Source organism: Zerene cesonia, chromosome Z (assembly GCF_012273895.1).
Source record: "Zerene cesonia ecotype Mississippi chromosome Z, Zerene_cesonia_1.1, whole genome shotgun sequence".
Taxonomy (NCBI): Eukaryota; Metazoa; Arthropoda; class Insecta; order Lepidoptera; family Pieridae; genus Zerene; species Zerene cesonia.
The window spans coordinates 7,708,230-7,722,216 of NC_052122.1; the positions used below are offsets into that span (position 1 = coordinate 7,708,230).

A 13,987-nucleotide genomic window follows, 5' to 3' on the forward strand; every position below is an offset into this window, starting at 1 on the left:
ATAGAAATATACTCGTATATTTATCCGTCTGTGCATCTGTTGTTTCAATACAAATACAGTAATCTTCTCAGGATATGGTAGCGCTATTAAAAGTTAATTCAACACAGGTTCTAGAGTCCGACGCAAGGTCTCCTTTCCTTGGCCGGATTATATGAACGTGAAAATCGTACCTGAGGCAAGTTGTCTCGCTAAGTCGCTACAAACTCTTCAGTCATACTTACGGTTTTGTCAAAGATAGACCGGGGACTTAAACAACCGTGTTGTTATGGCGTACATTTACCAAAAAGTTAAATAAACAATGCAGTGGTATTGTGGTACAACGGTAGTGCTTTGATCTCAAATTAATAGTGTCATTTTTCCAAAATGTACGTGTATCTGTATAATGTGTAATGTCAATTGATGAGTATTATTGGAAATGTTTATATTAAGAGGAGCCGGTTTTTTTATTCTTTTTCGTATGCACGAGGCTTTTGCTGATACTGAGCGGTAATATTTTTACTGCAACATTATGAATTACCTGTTTGATTATAATGCTTTCTATCAATATTAATTTAGGGCAAATCAATTTTTTATGTCTAAATCTTTGAAGATTTACTAATAGTAATTTTATTAATATAAGAAGATACTTAGCAGAAATGCATTTATTGTATATATTTTTAGTTTAGTGTTGCTAGAATTTGTAGTTATTTATTTTTGTTAAATTAACGAATATAAATCAGGTAATTAATACAGTGTGTTGATACTTGAATGACATAAAAACACTGTAAGTTATTTATCATTTACAGTTTAGTTTGGTTTTATCATATTATTTTCATTAAAAAAAATAGTGAGAAGATGCAAGCAAAGTTTTGACATATTGGTTTCAGGAATAAATATTTTAATGAAGTCAAAGTAGTATATATAGCATTTAAATGAAATAAAATATATTTCAGTCTATTTTATAATAGCGGTATGTTGTAGAAACATTTATATAATGATTATAGTCTTCCATGTTCGGTATTATATGCCCGTGATCTATATAAAACTGTGATTTTAACATAATGTATACGATAATTACATAATTAACAGTATATACAATATTTTTAAAATTAATTTTGTATCAAATAAAAACTGAATATAAAAAGAAATATTCTTATCGATATAAGACTTCCGTTAATAACAATTACATGAAGGCGTTAGGCCTAACAGGTGAGCTTGCTCATATCCGGAATTATTCTGTGGCAAAGAAGCAGGATTTGCTGTTCGTTGGTTTTTTCGGTATCCTGCGATAAATTATTATCGGATACAGATAACACATAACTTTTACACTCCCCAATAAAAGGCCAGATAACGCAAACAAAGGCAATTTACTATGAAATGCATAACAAAGGAGGTCTCGTCGGGAAAGTCCACTTTATCTTACATTTCATCTTTTGTTCATAATACTATTTTTATTGTACTGCATTTTAGTAGCAAAGCGAAGTCGTGTTTATATTACATGCATATGGATATTCTTAAAAATTTGGATGAATTTGGAAATAAATGATATTATCATTTACATATATAATTATTTATTAAGTTTAATATTCCTTTAAAGCGGTTTTGTAACAGTAATTCGGTAATTAAGTGAAGAAATGTAGACCGTCCTGATGCCTATAGAGGCGTTTTTATATGAACAAAAAGAATAAAACAACCTATTCACCTGTTCCCAAGTACGGTCTGCATCTGTTCACAATTCACATCTGCTGTTGAAAATACAATGAACCCGCGAAACCTTAGGTTTTTGCAATGTGAACTCGATGGTTATCTTATCAAAGCGCAAAAACAAACGATAGCTCACATATAAAAACTTATCATAAATCGACGATAATTAAAAAAAAGTATCCGTAACGTGACAATTTTATTTTTTTTGCTTATTTAAGTATTCAGTTAACGGAATCAATAAATTAAAGGGTTTTGGAGATATTTTAGTTGGTACAAAGGGTTGGCAGTTTTAACACAACACATAACTCAAAGTATATTTTGCTTAATACAATTTATTCATTTGTTAATGAACTAACAAATAGCTGCCAAAGATAATAATGCGTTGAGTCTATATAATACATACATATTAATTAAATAATACGACTTAAAGGAAGTGATGATATCACCGGTTTGAAAACGCATGTCTAAGCTAACCTTGAACACGTCCTTCACCAACAAGTGCTAAAAAGTTAGTTTAACTTTTGAGTTAATGGACCGTAAATAAATGGCGAGATCCTCTTTCATACATACCTATTGTATACATACGATAAGTCTGCCATTAATAAGATTAGGATTTTTTGTTAATGTACCTACCTAACTGACGCTAAACATAAAATTGAATTAGAAAGTCAGTAAACGAATGAAAAAAGCTATAATATAAAGTGACTAATTTTATTACTCGTTGTTTTATTTGCATTAAAAAAAGTCTTAATTAGTGGCACAGAAATCTTTTAAGCCTACTTTTTAATTAATGCAAAAAGGATTGTACAATTTTACCGTTTTTGTTCCATAATAGGTATACCACTATTAGTATACGTACATTTCGAATATATTCGAATCGAATTTCGAAGTTGAATCCGAATGCCAGTTGACAGAACCAGTCGCGCTGTTCCCGAAACAAACTAAATGACAGGTTATTTCGCATCCAAAACCGGTCCATAGACATAAAAATGTTGTTAAAAGCTGCGTTAATTCGAAAAAAAATATTCGCTTATTGCCGACAATTCACAGGAATAAATATAATAATCTTTTAAACCAATAAGAAAAAAATGTCGTGGGAGGCTTTTAGTCTCGAGAGAAGAATTCGAATAAGTTAACAATTAAAACGCGCCAGACTGGTCTGATACAATACAATAGCGATCGAAACCAAAAAAAAAATAACGTTATGCCCAAGATCATACGAGATATCATTACTGAATAGTGCAGGATAAATAAAATTACCCAGGTACCCTATTCCTTGGAGGCAGGCTAATTAAAGTAGCTATAACATTCTATAAGAAGACAAATGTCATACCCAAATATGTTAAAGAACACAGGTATTTTAAGGGTTTGAAATCGTAGGCATTTTGCAATTAAGATAGGACGTGTTTTTTCTTATGAATTAACATGGAGTAGAAAGCCTCATTAATCACTAATTTCTTACGTGCGGAGTGGAAAGTTTTAAGGACCATCAGTAATGACATCGAATAATTCCCTTGCATTCTAACAAAGGTATATATAAGGTATCAGTTAAGAAATAATGTAGTTATTTGCAAATTCTATTAACCATTTCGCTCGTTTTGCCAAATATTCATTTAGAATTGTTACATTATACATTACATAATCAAATGCATCCGAACCAATAAAAATTTTGTTAGTGTTAGTCAGTATTTACATAGCCGACTGAATTGAAAGATATTCCAATCCGTATTATAAGTATCTCAAACCGCGATCGATAAGAAATAACCTCGAATTTAGAGACAAAACGGGCAGCAGCAGGCGTTGACCCCTTGATTGGCTGCGACTTAAATTTTTATAGCGCGATGTAACCAAGTAGATACATTGTCGGGTCTTCGCTATTTTTTGTTTTTATATTACTGCCACAAGGTGACGCAACCTTACAAGTTCAGGCAAATTTCAGCGTAATTTCGTTTCGTCTGGTTGGCCTTCTTGTAAAATAAAAAAAAAACGAATATAGCAAAAAGTGGCTTTTAAACATATCAATACAATTAGTCAACTACTTATTAAATAAATTAAGAGAATCCATTGTATCTATATATATAAAATTCTCGTGTCACAGTTTTCGTTGCCAAACTCCTCCGAAACGGCTTGACCGATTCCTCTGAAATTTGGTAAGCATATTGGGTAGGTCTGAGAATCGGCCAACATCTATGTTTTATCCCGATATTCCTACGGGATACGGACTTACGCGGGTGAAACCGCGAGGCGCAGCTAGTTTTATAATAAAATGCTATCATAGGTATTGTATAATAAAACAATTACAGTGCGAAAGTTTATCGGCATTTGTAAACGTTTGTTAATTTTTAATGTAACAAAAGAAAAATTGGAAGAAAATACACACCAACTCTCGTTCCTTGGTCATAAATTCTTAAAAAGCTATTACGTTCTCATTTTTGCATGATTTGTATTTATTTAATTATAATATTTTATGACAATTTACAGCAATTGTAAATCTTGTATTCAACAATAAGAATACTTTAAGGTTTGTCCTTTTGACCTAAAACCTGTATACTTCATAAATTTTTAAGAATTTGCCACGTGATTTATCGTTTTTGCGACTTCAGTACGGTGGTTAATAATTCTTGCCCTGCATCGATACGTAATTGGTGTAATAAACTATTGTTTGTCATGTTTGATACACCAGAAACTATATTTAATATATGTGTACATAAAACATTCACGTGGAAAATCTGTATATACATATATAAATTATTATACATAACTAATGTCGTTAGTATAGCATCGGGAATAAAAGATTGTCTTACGAGGCATGCTACCTTGTGACCATGCTTATTACCATAGTCACCAGTTACAAATTATAGAATAACAAGTATAGATGAAGAATTTCAAAGAAAATCAAATTAAAAAGATCTAACATACAAAGCGATCCTTATTTAGAATATATGAGGTTGACCACAAACATACAACCGAATTTTTGTTTGGTAAATGATATTATGTGAACGAGCGGATTTCTTTTTTAACCATCGCAACTCTATAATCTATTCGTGACTTCCTAAAATGCATAGATGGCCCGGGAGGCTAACTTAGCATACTAAAAGGGACCATTTATAATGACCACGCACAAAAAGCTCACAAGGAACATTCGCTGTCCCTATCTAACAGTATGGAAATAAGCAGGTATTACATATATTAGTGTATGCCATACATACGTGGGAAAATAACATGTAGGAATGCGTAGGCGACTCTAACCATACCTTTTCGTGTCGGACTTGTTTACTGTGACAAAGCTAAAAAAGTGTTCAGTTAAGAGAAAACGCAAACAATACGAGATTATAATAGCTCTAATTGACAAGTATTATCGTTTAAACATTGTGAAAATAAAACGAATAGAAACAAATGGGCTGTAATACTACGATATCGATGAACACCAAAGAATTATATTAAAATACTTACTTATGCTTAATAATAGTACTAGTGCGGTATTATGTTATCTGTGATAATAGTAAAAAAGATATGCTTGTCTCGTAATCTTTGGTAACAATCTTTCTTGCAATAAAATTAATAGATACTCAAATAACTTTCGGCATAGCAAACGCCATAAAACTATGTTAATCATAGAAATTAATTTAACTGTTTTTTTTTTTATAGAAGACGGTGAAAAATGCACTCTACAAATGAACAGATTATATAATATGTAATTTTTAAACTTCTTAAATCAAATTTCATTTTTTTATATATTATTAACGAAATAACTCATATATCTAAATTTTTAAAATCAATAAAAAAACTTTTTAACGGATTTTAAACGCGATTTATTTATTAAATTAATTATTAACCCGACGTTTCGAAGACTTTACAAGCGAGCGTGGTCACGGGGAGACTAGGAATCTAATTCTATTAAAAATCACCTTATAGGGGTTGGTTTTTTCATAACAGTGCATAGGTATATTGTATATATCATTAGGTTTAACCCATTCTTTAAACTTCTGGTTAGTCCAGAAGTAGGGTAGAATATTATGAAACAAAATTAAAGAGATTCGGTGGTAGGTATCTATGTATTCAAAACAATGCATATCAAAGTGGTCACGGGAAGTGACCACTGTAATAGGAAAAACTTCGAAAGTCTTTTGTTATTAACATGCTCTTATTAGCTTCGCCTGTATGTTGTTATGTTTGTATGTAACCGATACCTTTAGAATCGATTTTGTACCAGATTTAAAATGAGAGATTCAATAGAAACTTGTACTAAGTTACTTATGAAGGATTACTTAGTGACAAGATCAGTATTATCAGGATTAAATAATTTTCTTACTTATACTCCGTATTTAAGAGCGAGCTGTATTAAGTTAATTCTATTATTCATCCTTTTATTTAACTGTATATTTTCCATTATTACACGCTTTTTATTAGCTTCACCTGTATGTTTGTATGTTTGTTTTTTTTAATCATTGTTTCAGACTGTGACTTTTATATCTAATCTTATTAACCTGTTAGTTTATAAACTTCAATCGATTTTGCCCGAGGATTCGCAATCGTTAAATTTTTTAGCTAAAAAAAGGGGGGAGCCAACCTCCCCTTTTTTCTATGTTACTTATAAACCTCCCTCTTGAATTTTTACAAAAAAAAACACAAAAATTTAAAGATCTGAGCATATAAACACAGAGGGCGGAAAGCGACTTAGTTTTTAACTATATAGTAATTATTTATTCATGTTTTGCTACGATATTGATATGTGATGGTATCAAGTACTAAACTCTTGTTAATACAAGAATTTACTTTAATTTATCACTAATATGGACATGAAATCGCGTCCAACCACTTGTTCAATATTCGGTAGTATTATTAATACAGAGTAGTCGTAATAACACCGATTCTAAAATAATAGGGGCGTGTTGGACTTGTTCGGGTAATAAAGGAGCAATAAATCAAAATGCAATTAACTGTACTTACTCGATGGTCGACAGCAAAATCTATAATTAGGTTTAGTAATATAGGCAAAAACTTTATATCTTCGTTCCGTTGCTGCAACAGATTATTATTATGCTAATTAAACTTCGTATTTGCAATATTTTGGGCCATGATAACGATATTCCTCGCTTGATAAACATCTTCGTAAGTATGTTTGGTTAAGTAATTATTGCTTCATAGCCAGTGGTAAAAATGGGGCAAGCAAGTTTATTCATTTATCAAAGATTCATTACGGTAGAAATATTTGTAACACAGTACTTGTGATTTAGACGAAAAATACATTTACATTTTTAGAAAATGTAACTATACAGGTTCTTGCAGCCTATTATGTATATTCTATCGATTTAAAATTATATGAAATGTTACGATACATACATATAACAGAATAAATCATTAACGATAACTCAATTCGAGAAATATTAAATTGACAAGAAATATCGTATGGTAAATTAATTTTTCGCAATTAAAATATTTGTTACGCAGGTTGTTCACTAATATAAATAATAATAATATTATATAATGCTGTTGCAGTTCTTCAATATTATGCCTAGGTATATGACATCATCTCTTACGCAAGAAGATTTTTTATACTATAGACACCGCGAGAAGCGCCATAAAGCCGATCCGATAGTTCTTATGACACTAGACTATAACATAAAATGTGAAAGTTCATATATATTTGAAGGTTTGTTACCTAATAAAACAAAAGCGACTAAATTAACTTATAGAAATACTGGTACACCGGTAGGTCATATAATGACACCGCAAGTTTGTAAAAACCGTTAAATACATATTATCTAACTCGTAAGGTTGCAAACCATCGAAAATTCGTAACAATTACTTGTAATACAAATGTATTTAGTGAGAATATAATGCGATAATAAAGTTGTTAGTGGTGTGCCGAGAATTTACTTTTCCCAAAGGCCCGTCAGATGCATGTTCCGAGACGACGATTCCTCGCTTCGCAGAGCTCCTATTTCTGTGTATTTATGAAATAAACCGGACCTTTTTTATATGAAGAATGCTTTTACGCATGCACAGAGCTCCCGGGCAAGGGCCCTGGGTTATATCGGACTCACACCGCTGAGAAGAAGTGACCTACCGAATAAACTCCACTGCGTAAACCGAGCCTTATTTAACCCATTGGCCGTAAGTCCATTTCACAATATAACCATTTAACATAAATAAAGGACCATTATATGAGGATTAAGCCTTAAACATTTCTTAATATCATACAAACTAAATAAGAATAAAAGTCAACACGCATTATGTTAGTATACTGACGCCCCTCTGACTCATCCTCGTAAGAATAAACAAAGCATTCTTCTAAGATTCCCACCTTGCGTTCATCATTGTCGCTTAAATGGTTGACCTGGGTTCTTAGCACATTCTGGGAAGCGCATAATAAGTCATAGACATCGTGTAAACGTGTCACTTTGCGGGACCTCAGCGCTTTTTATACGACTTAGCGGCAATTATTAAAACGATATCAGTTTTATTTTTATGTTTATCTACTGGTAATATTTAAGATGGAAGTTCTTAAACGTCATGCATGCATCATGAATTAAACTTGCATGTACCACAAGTTTGATTTACTACAATTTAATAATTAATAATGTAATAATTTTAAACGTGAATGTTTATCTTTATAAACCATCCACACAACCATCATAATAGATTATTACTCCGGTTTGTCATTCATAGAATCTGACAATACAGATACATTTTATTAAAAAGTAATTAAATCAGTTAATGATAAACATTATTATGTAAAATCCTATAAGTGAGTGCTAAGCCGGACCAATAATAGTGTGTTAAATATAGATTATTGCGTAACTTAGCCCACTGTGACTACTGTCACGGTCAATCTTGTTAGGTCGCGCGTGCAGGGGTGGCTTGCGAAGCTCCTCTAGAAATCAATTGTATCATACAATACCTACGTGTTAGTGGTACTCCTCTGAAAGCCTGCGGAGAGCGGACCTGTATTCCGAATTTTTGAATATTAGAAATATTGAAATGAAATACTTCATGCTTATTCTTCGTAAGTTTTTGGAAAAAAAAAACATATTTGGGGTATTTCAAGTGCATCATACTGACTCCAGCTTAAGGCCATGCAGCATGTACAAATAGCATGTGCGAGGCCATTTTATATAAGCAGTGCCAATTTCAGATAAAACTATAAATTCACGCATAAAGTGTGAAGCAATCACGTCCATACAAATTTCTATTATAAAAATATTTGCAATGAATACATAATGTGATGTTAATTAGATATTTTCATTTGAAAAAATCTTATTTAAAATGACAATGAAAAGTTACCTTCAAATAAAAAGGAAACTATCTATCTGTAAGTAATAATTGACAAGCGGTTTTTGTTAAAGAATACGGCAGTTTTGAATATTAAACCATGGTGAAATGCGAACAAAGCACGCTGCTATTTAACAAAGAAAAACAATTGGACTCATCCATGAGCAAACATTCTAGTTATACAGGCAAATGCACCAGTCGTGACTTGGTGCATCACTGGCACCAATCTGTTCACAGCAACCATAACCGGTAGCACGATCCCACGATGAACTCATTTGTATGTGGTCGGGTAACTCAAAACCAATTCCTACAAGATCCTGATTTGTTATTTCACCGCAGAAGTAACGTTTCAATTTAATATCGATACGTGGCTACATCTCTATCGTGTTACAAATCGCAGAGGAACAAAGTGGAGTGGGGATTGGCTTACCTTCCTGGTTTTATATTGTAGAGAAATTCTGAACGTCATGGTAACGCATTTAATCGCAGAGTTTTATAGTTACAAATAAATAAAAAAAAGCGTCACACTTTAACAATATCAGTAATTTTTGTATTATTCGTGATATAGAAGCATATCCCGTAACGCAACCAGGAGTTTTACCTTTAATACGTCGCTTATCAAAAAGCTATTTCGTAGTTAGCTAACATAACATTAATGACGTCACGGTTCGCGATTGTTTAATAGCGGAAGCTATAAGTCCGATAACTCGCCGACTGCGATCTTTCGTAGGTAGTCGAAAGTGCGATCCAAAGCATACAAAATACGCGACTTCCATATTAACAAAGTAATTGTGCAATACTTATCCTATACGTCCAAGCCATCGCCATAAAAATAAGAGAAATTTGCAAAACATTTATTTTATACTTATATATACTATAAAATGTATATATATATATTTAATGTATCTATAAATCTATTTATTATTTTGTATAATCTCACCACAGGTGAGGCTATAACGCGAACGGATTTTTTTTTATATTTTTAATTAAAGTATATTCTTTCAGATGTATGATTGTATGATTGTATTTGTCGCTATGAAAACGCAAATTATATCAATTTATAAAGTGTATTAAAGATTTACTCTAACAAGATTATTTTTTTATACAAATAGATTATCGACTTCACATTGTTATGTACCAGATAGTGTAGGTATTTAAAGCTCCGAAAGTGTTTATGTACGTATTTGAAAATACATAATAATATTTTCTCCGTATGTAATACACGACAGTGTTTTTGAGCAAAATTAATGTTAATGCAATGTCGGATTTACATTTAGAACCCATGTCAATGTAGGTACAACCCGTCTAATGGGCCGAGTTGTTTATGTCATGAATTTAAAATAAGTCAATATTTCATTTCATTGACACGATAAACGGTAATGTGAATACGAATTTATAATGCGTCGAAATTTATAACTGCAAAAAGAGTTTTTTCGACATTGAAGCGAACAAAAACAAGATACAGTAGAAGTGAAACCGGGTCTTTATATAATTATTATATTTTCTCAATTATGAATACAATAAAACAAGTTTACACGGCCTAGTCACATTATAGTTTCGGGAAGGTTTTAAAACTACTAAAAGTTCATAAAAATTGCCCTAATGTAATTTAAAAAAACTCCTATAAATAGTTATGGTAGTCTTATATAGGCCAATAGTAATCAATATAAAAAAAATTTAGTCACGGACACATTTTTAAATTTTCACAATTTGGAGTGGGTTTGAAACCGTAACCACCACCCCAACGCTCTTGGTTTACACAACAGAATTAACACTTCAATAATTAACAACAAACGTTTCTGTGAATGTTGCCATAATATGCAAAATAGATCTTGCAATCTCGTTTTAAGCCAAAACGCATGCATAACACAAAGACCAATCGGACAATAGGTTATTATGCATGTTATTGTCTATTATATTGCCTTTTAGGTGCCGCTCGTAAACTTAAAGTAATTGAAATGTGATAGTCAAAGCTTACTAAATGCACTTGCCTAGGTTAGCACTTACCTTATGCGAATATCCTTATTAGCTAGTAATTTATACCTACAGCAATTGATATCTATTGCGGTAATGTTTATAAATTTTCTGATAAACGTAAATAATCTTGTGGGTGGGGCTATTTTTATTAAGAGCCATTTACGGGATGAATTTATTCAGTCGACTGAATATTTGAATTATTGTCATGCTTCTGTTTAGTTTTCATAAAGTTTGAAAGTCATTTGCAGACGCAAAAAACAAAGAAACAAGACAAACAAGAAAATTTAATTTACACACGAAGAAATTTTTTAATATATAATTGTAAAAGTAGTCGAGAATTACATTGGAATTCAATTCGTTGTTTGACAGCGTTTCCAACTCATTTCCAGGCTATAGAATTTAATTGTACAATTCCAAGTGCTGAGCCTACTTTCCACAGTGGCTTTGTATCCGAAAGGGTATGTTAAATGTTGCGCCTTACTCGAATGCATTATCATATTTCGCTTGAGGCAATAACTGTATTAAATTGTGTAGATTTGCACCTTTTCATGTAAGCGGATAGACCCGTTATTGCAGACATAATATTGACTATAATTATATTTTGAATTATATATGAAACCTCTACAAATGTTCATAAGCGGTTCACGGTTTGCCTCCCTAATATAAAATAATATAAGAACGTATAAAGAAGAAGAAAGGAGTCAACTATACTTTATTTAGCTTTAAAGAACTTAAAACATTAATACGAATGGAAAAGCATTTGAATTACGTCTCATAGATATCGCCTTTTCGCCATTTACCTTTCCATGTGGTCGCTCTAATTTACGAAATAATTCGTTATTCAATTAAAAATTATATAAGTATATACGAATAAATATATACAAAAATACTTACATAACAGTACATAAATATAAGTAAGCATACCCGAAATTATAATAAAATTTCAAATTTCACATGTTTAATAAAAATTTAAATCAAATATTAGATTTTGAAGCGATCGTAGAGAATTATACAAATTAGAATTTTTATTTATTTGTGGGCCAAACATCTTTTGCAATAAAAAGCGATAGCGTGTGTTTAAAACAATATATTTGCAAATGTGGAGCTCTTACAACATATGGAAATAAGGTAACGCCAACATAGCTGGCTAATATATCTCGGTCCGCTGCTTTTAGACTCACCTTAGCCGATCCTAATCGCTGTTCGTGAGCGTAGCAAGGAATGTTTTATACAATTAATTAATATAATATTTATGCTATGCTAACAGAATAATTCAAAAATGACCCAAATATGAATTTTTCGTATATTTAAATTTAAGAAACGTTTGAATATAGAATATTATGTAACAAGCGTATACTCAATTATTATAATTCATTTTACATTCTTTTAGAAACGGTTCTCCGTTCGTGCTACAAATTCTGTGAAATGCATATGCATGTATTTGACTTGACGCGAAGTATTGCTCCTTCATCGGGATTAATTATAAGTAGTAATAATTAAAAATAATTAAAATTTAAACCCAATAGGTCCAGTAGTTTGGGCTGTGCGATAATAGATTAGTCACTCAGTCACCTCTGCGTTATATATAAAAAGATCGTTTGTCATGCTTATATACCCATTTAATATTTTTGTCAAAATGATTAAATGAATATCATTAAAACTGTTAATAGTATACACATTACAAAATTACTAAATGTATTTCAATTATGACACACATTTTCCTCCACATCTCTCCTCCGACATTTATTTCTATTTCTAAGTATAATTTTTAAATGCAAATCCATATTTCGCCAATAATAACAGTAACTAAGACTTAGTCAATCGCTTTTTGCATATTACACAATCCTGCGTCGACTGTAGCTTACGTAATGTAGTTAATATTAGAATAGAATAACAACTAACGATTCACACTACAAAGCGTCATGTCAAAATAATGGGAGCTGTCAATGGGATCGTTATCAAGTATTGGATCGAGTCAAACCAAAGTTAAACGCTCTATTTGAAATTTGACTACACTTTACTATGGATAACTTGTAACAGCCGATTTTACGACGATTTTTGCGTTGCTTTGAGCCGCGATGCGATAAGGAATTTAATAAAGCCAATGTTTATCATGGTCACAGATTATATAATACTTCACTTGTCTATCGACAACACCGTTTGCCTATGGAATTTGTAAAAATGTACTCTTATAATTTTCAGTTATTTCTATAGAACAGATAAAAAAAGGTATCTCTTTTATCTGTACTATGATTATTGTAAATAGCCTTCATTAAATTATAGGTACAATCGCTTACATATTTGAAATAACCGCGTCTTCCAAATTACTTATAACAATGCATTTTGTACTTTCTACATAAAGAAGGGATACAATTTAAAGCAGTAATAATCGTGTTCGTGTACATAGCAGACACGACTGAGGTCGCTGAGGTTCAAGTGCTGGGTCACAATCACTGTCACGACGTGACAAAAACTCAGCGATTATGAATTAATAGCCGGCAAATTAATAATGAAAATAAAAATCTTTCTCTTTCTTTGTTACTAGATAAGATATGCAGTTTACTGGCACGTCCAAAATGGGTTAAGCGTATTTTTAAATGCTATAAAATTTTCGGTTTAAATTACGTTCAAATAATTAACAACCTATTTCGAATAGTGCTGTGATATCTTAAATATAAAAAAAATTAAAAATGCATGCAATGTTTGTATAAATAATAATATCTTGGAATTAGTTGGGTTCTTCTAAAATGTACTGTATATGCGTTATACATACTGAAAAATATTTGCAAGAAAAACGTAACTATGTAATCGATTATAACACAGACATATTCGTTAAAATAGCGAGTCTGTGACCTTTTTTGTTAAATGCTTTAATTGCAATCATCACTCAAGGTTTATGTTCTTGATTTACTAGATATTTTAATTGAAATAAATACGTACCTAAATAGTATTTTGCTCCATAAATATTTTTATGACCTTCCTTTCTTTTGACTATGTCCTTTAACTATAATCAAATATAAACTATATAAAATCCAAGGGTGATTTTAAGGGG

The 13,987-nt window shown here is 31.4% G+C and overlaps 1 protein-coding gene across 7 annotated transcripts in view; it reads left to right on the forward strand.

Moving 5' to 3' along the window:
• The first annotated feature begins 176 nt into the window (after positions 1-176).
• The window catches only part of LOC119835911 (FH1/FH2 domain-containing protein 3), a 30,164-nt gene continuing 16,353 nt past the window's right edge, over positions 177-13,987 (forward strand). For 2 of the 7 annotated variants that reach the window (XM_038361020.1, XM_038361018.1), the window contains exon 1: positions 178-365. The gene's annotated coding sequence lies outside the window, so the exon portion shown is untranslated. Of the gene's footprint in view, positions 387-13,987 lie in introns of all 7 variants that reach the window. The other 5 variants (XM_038361021.1, XM_038361019.1, XM_038361023.1 and 2 more) reach the window with 4 other exon arrangements.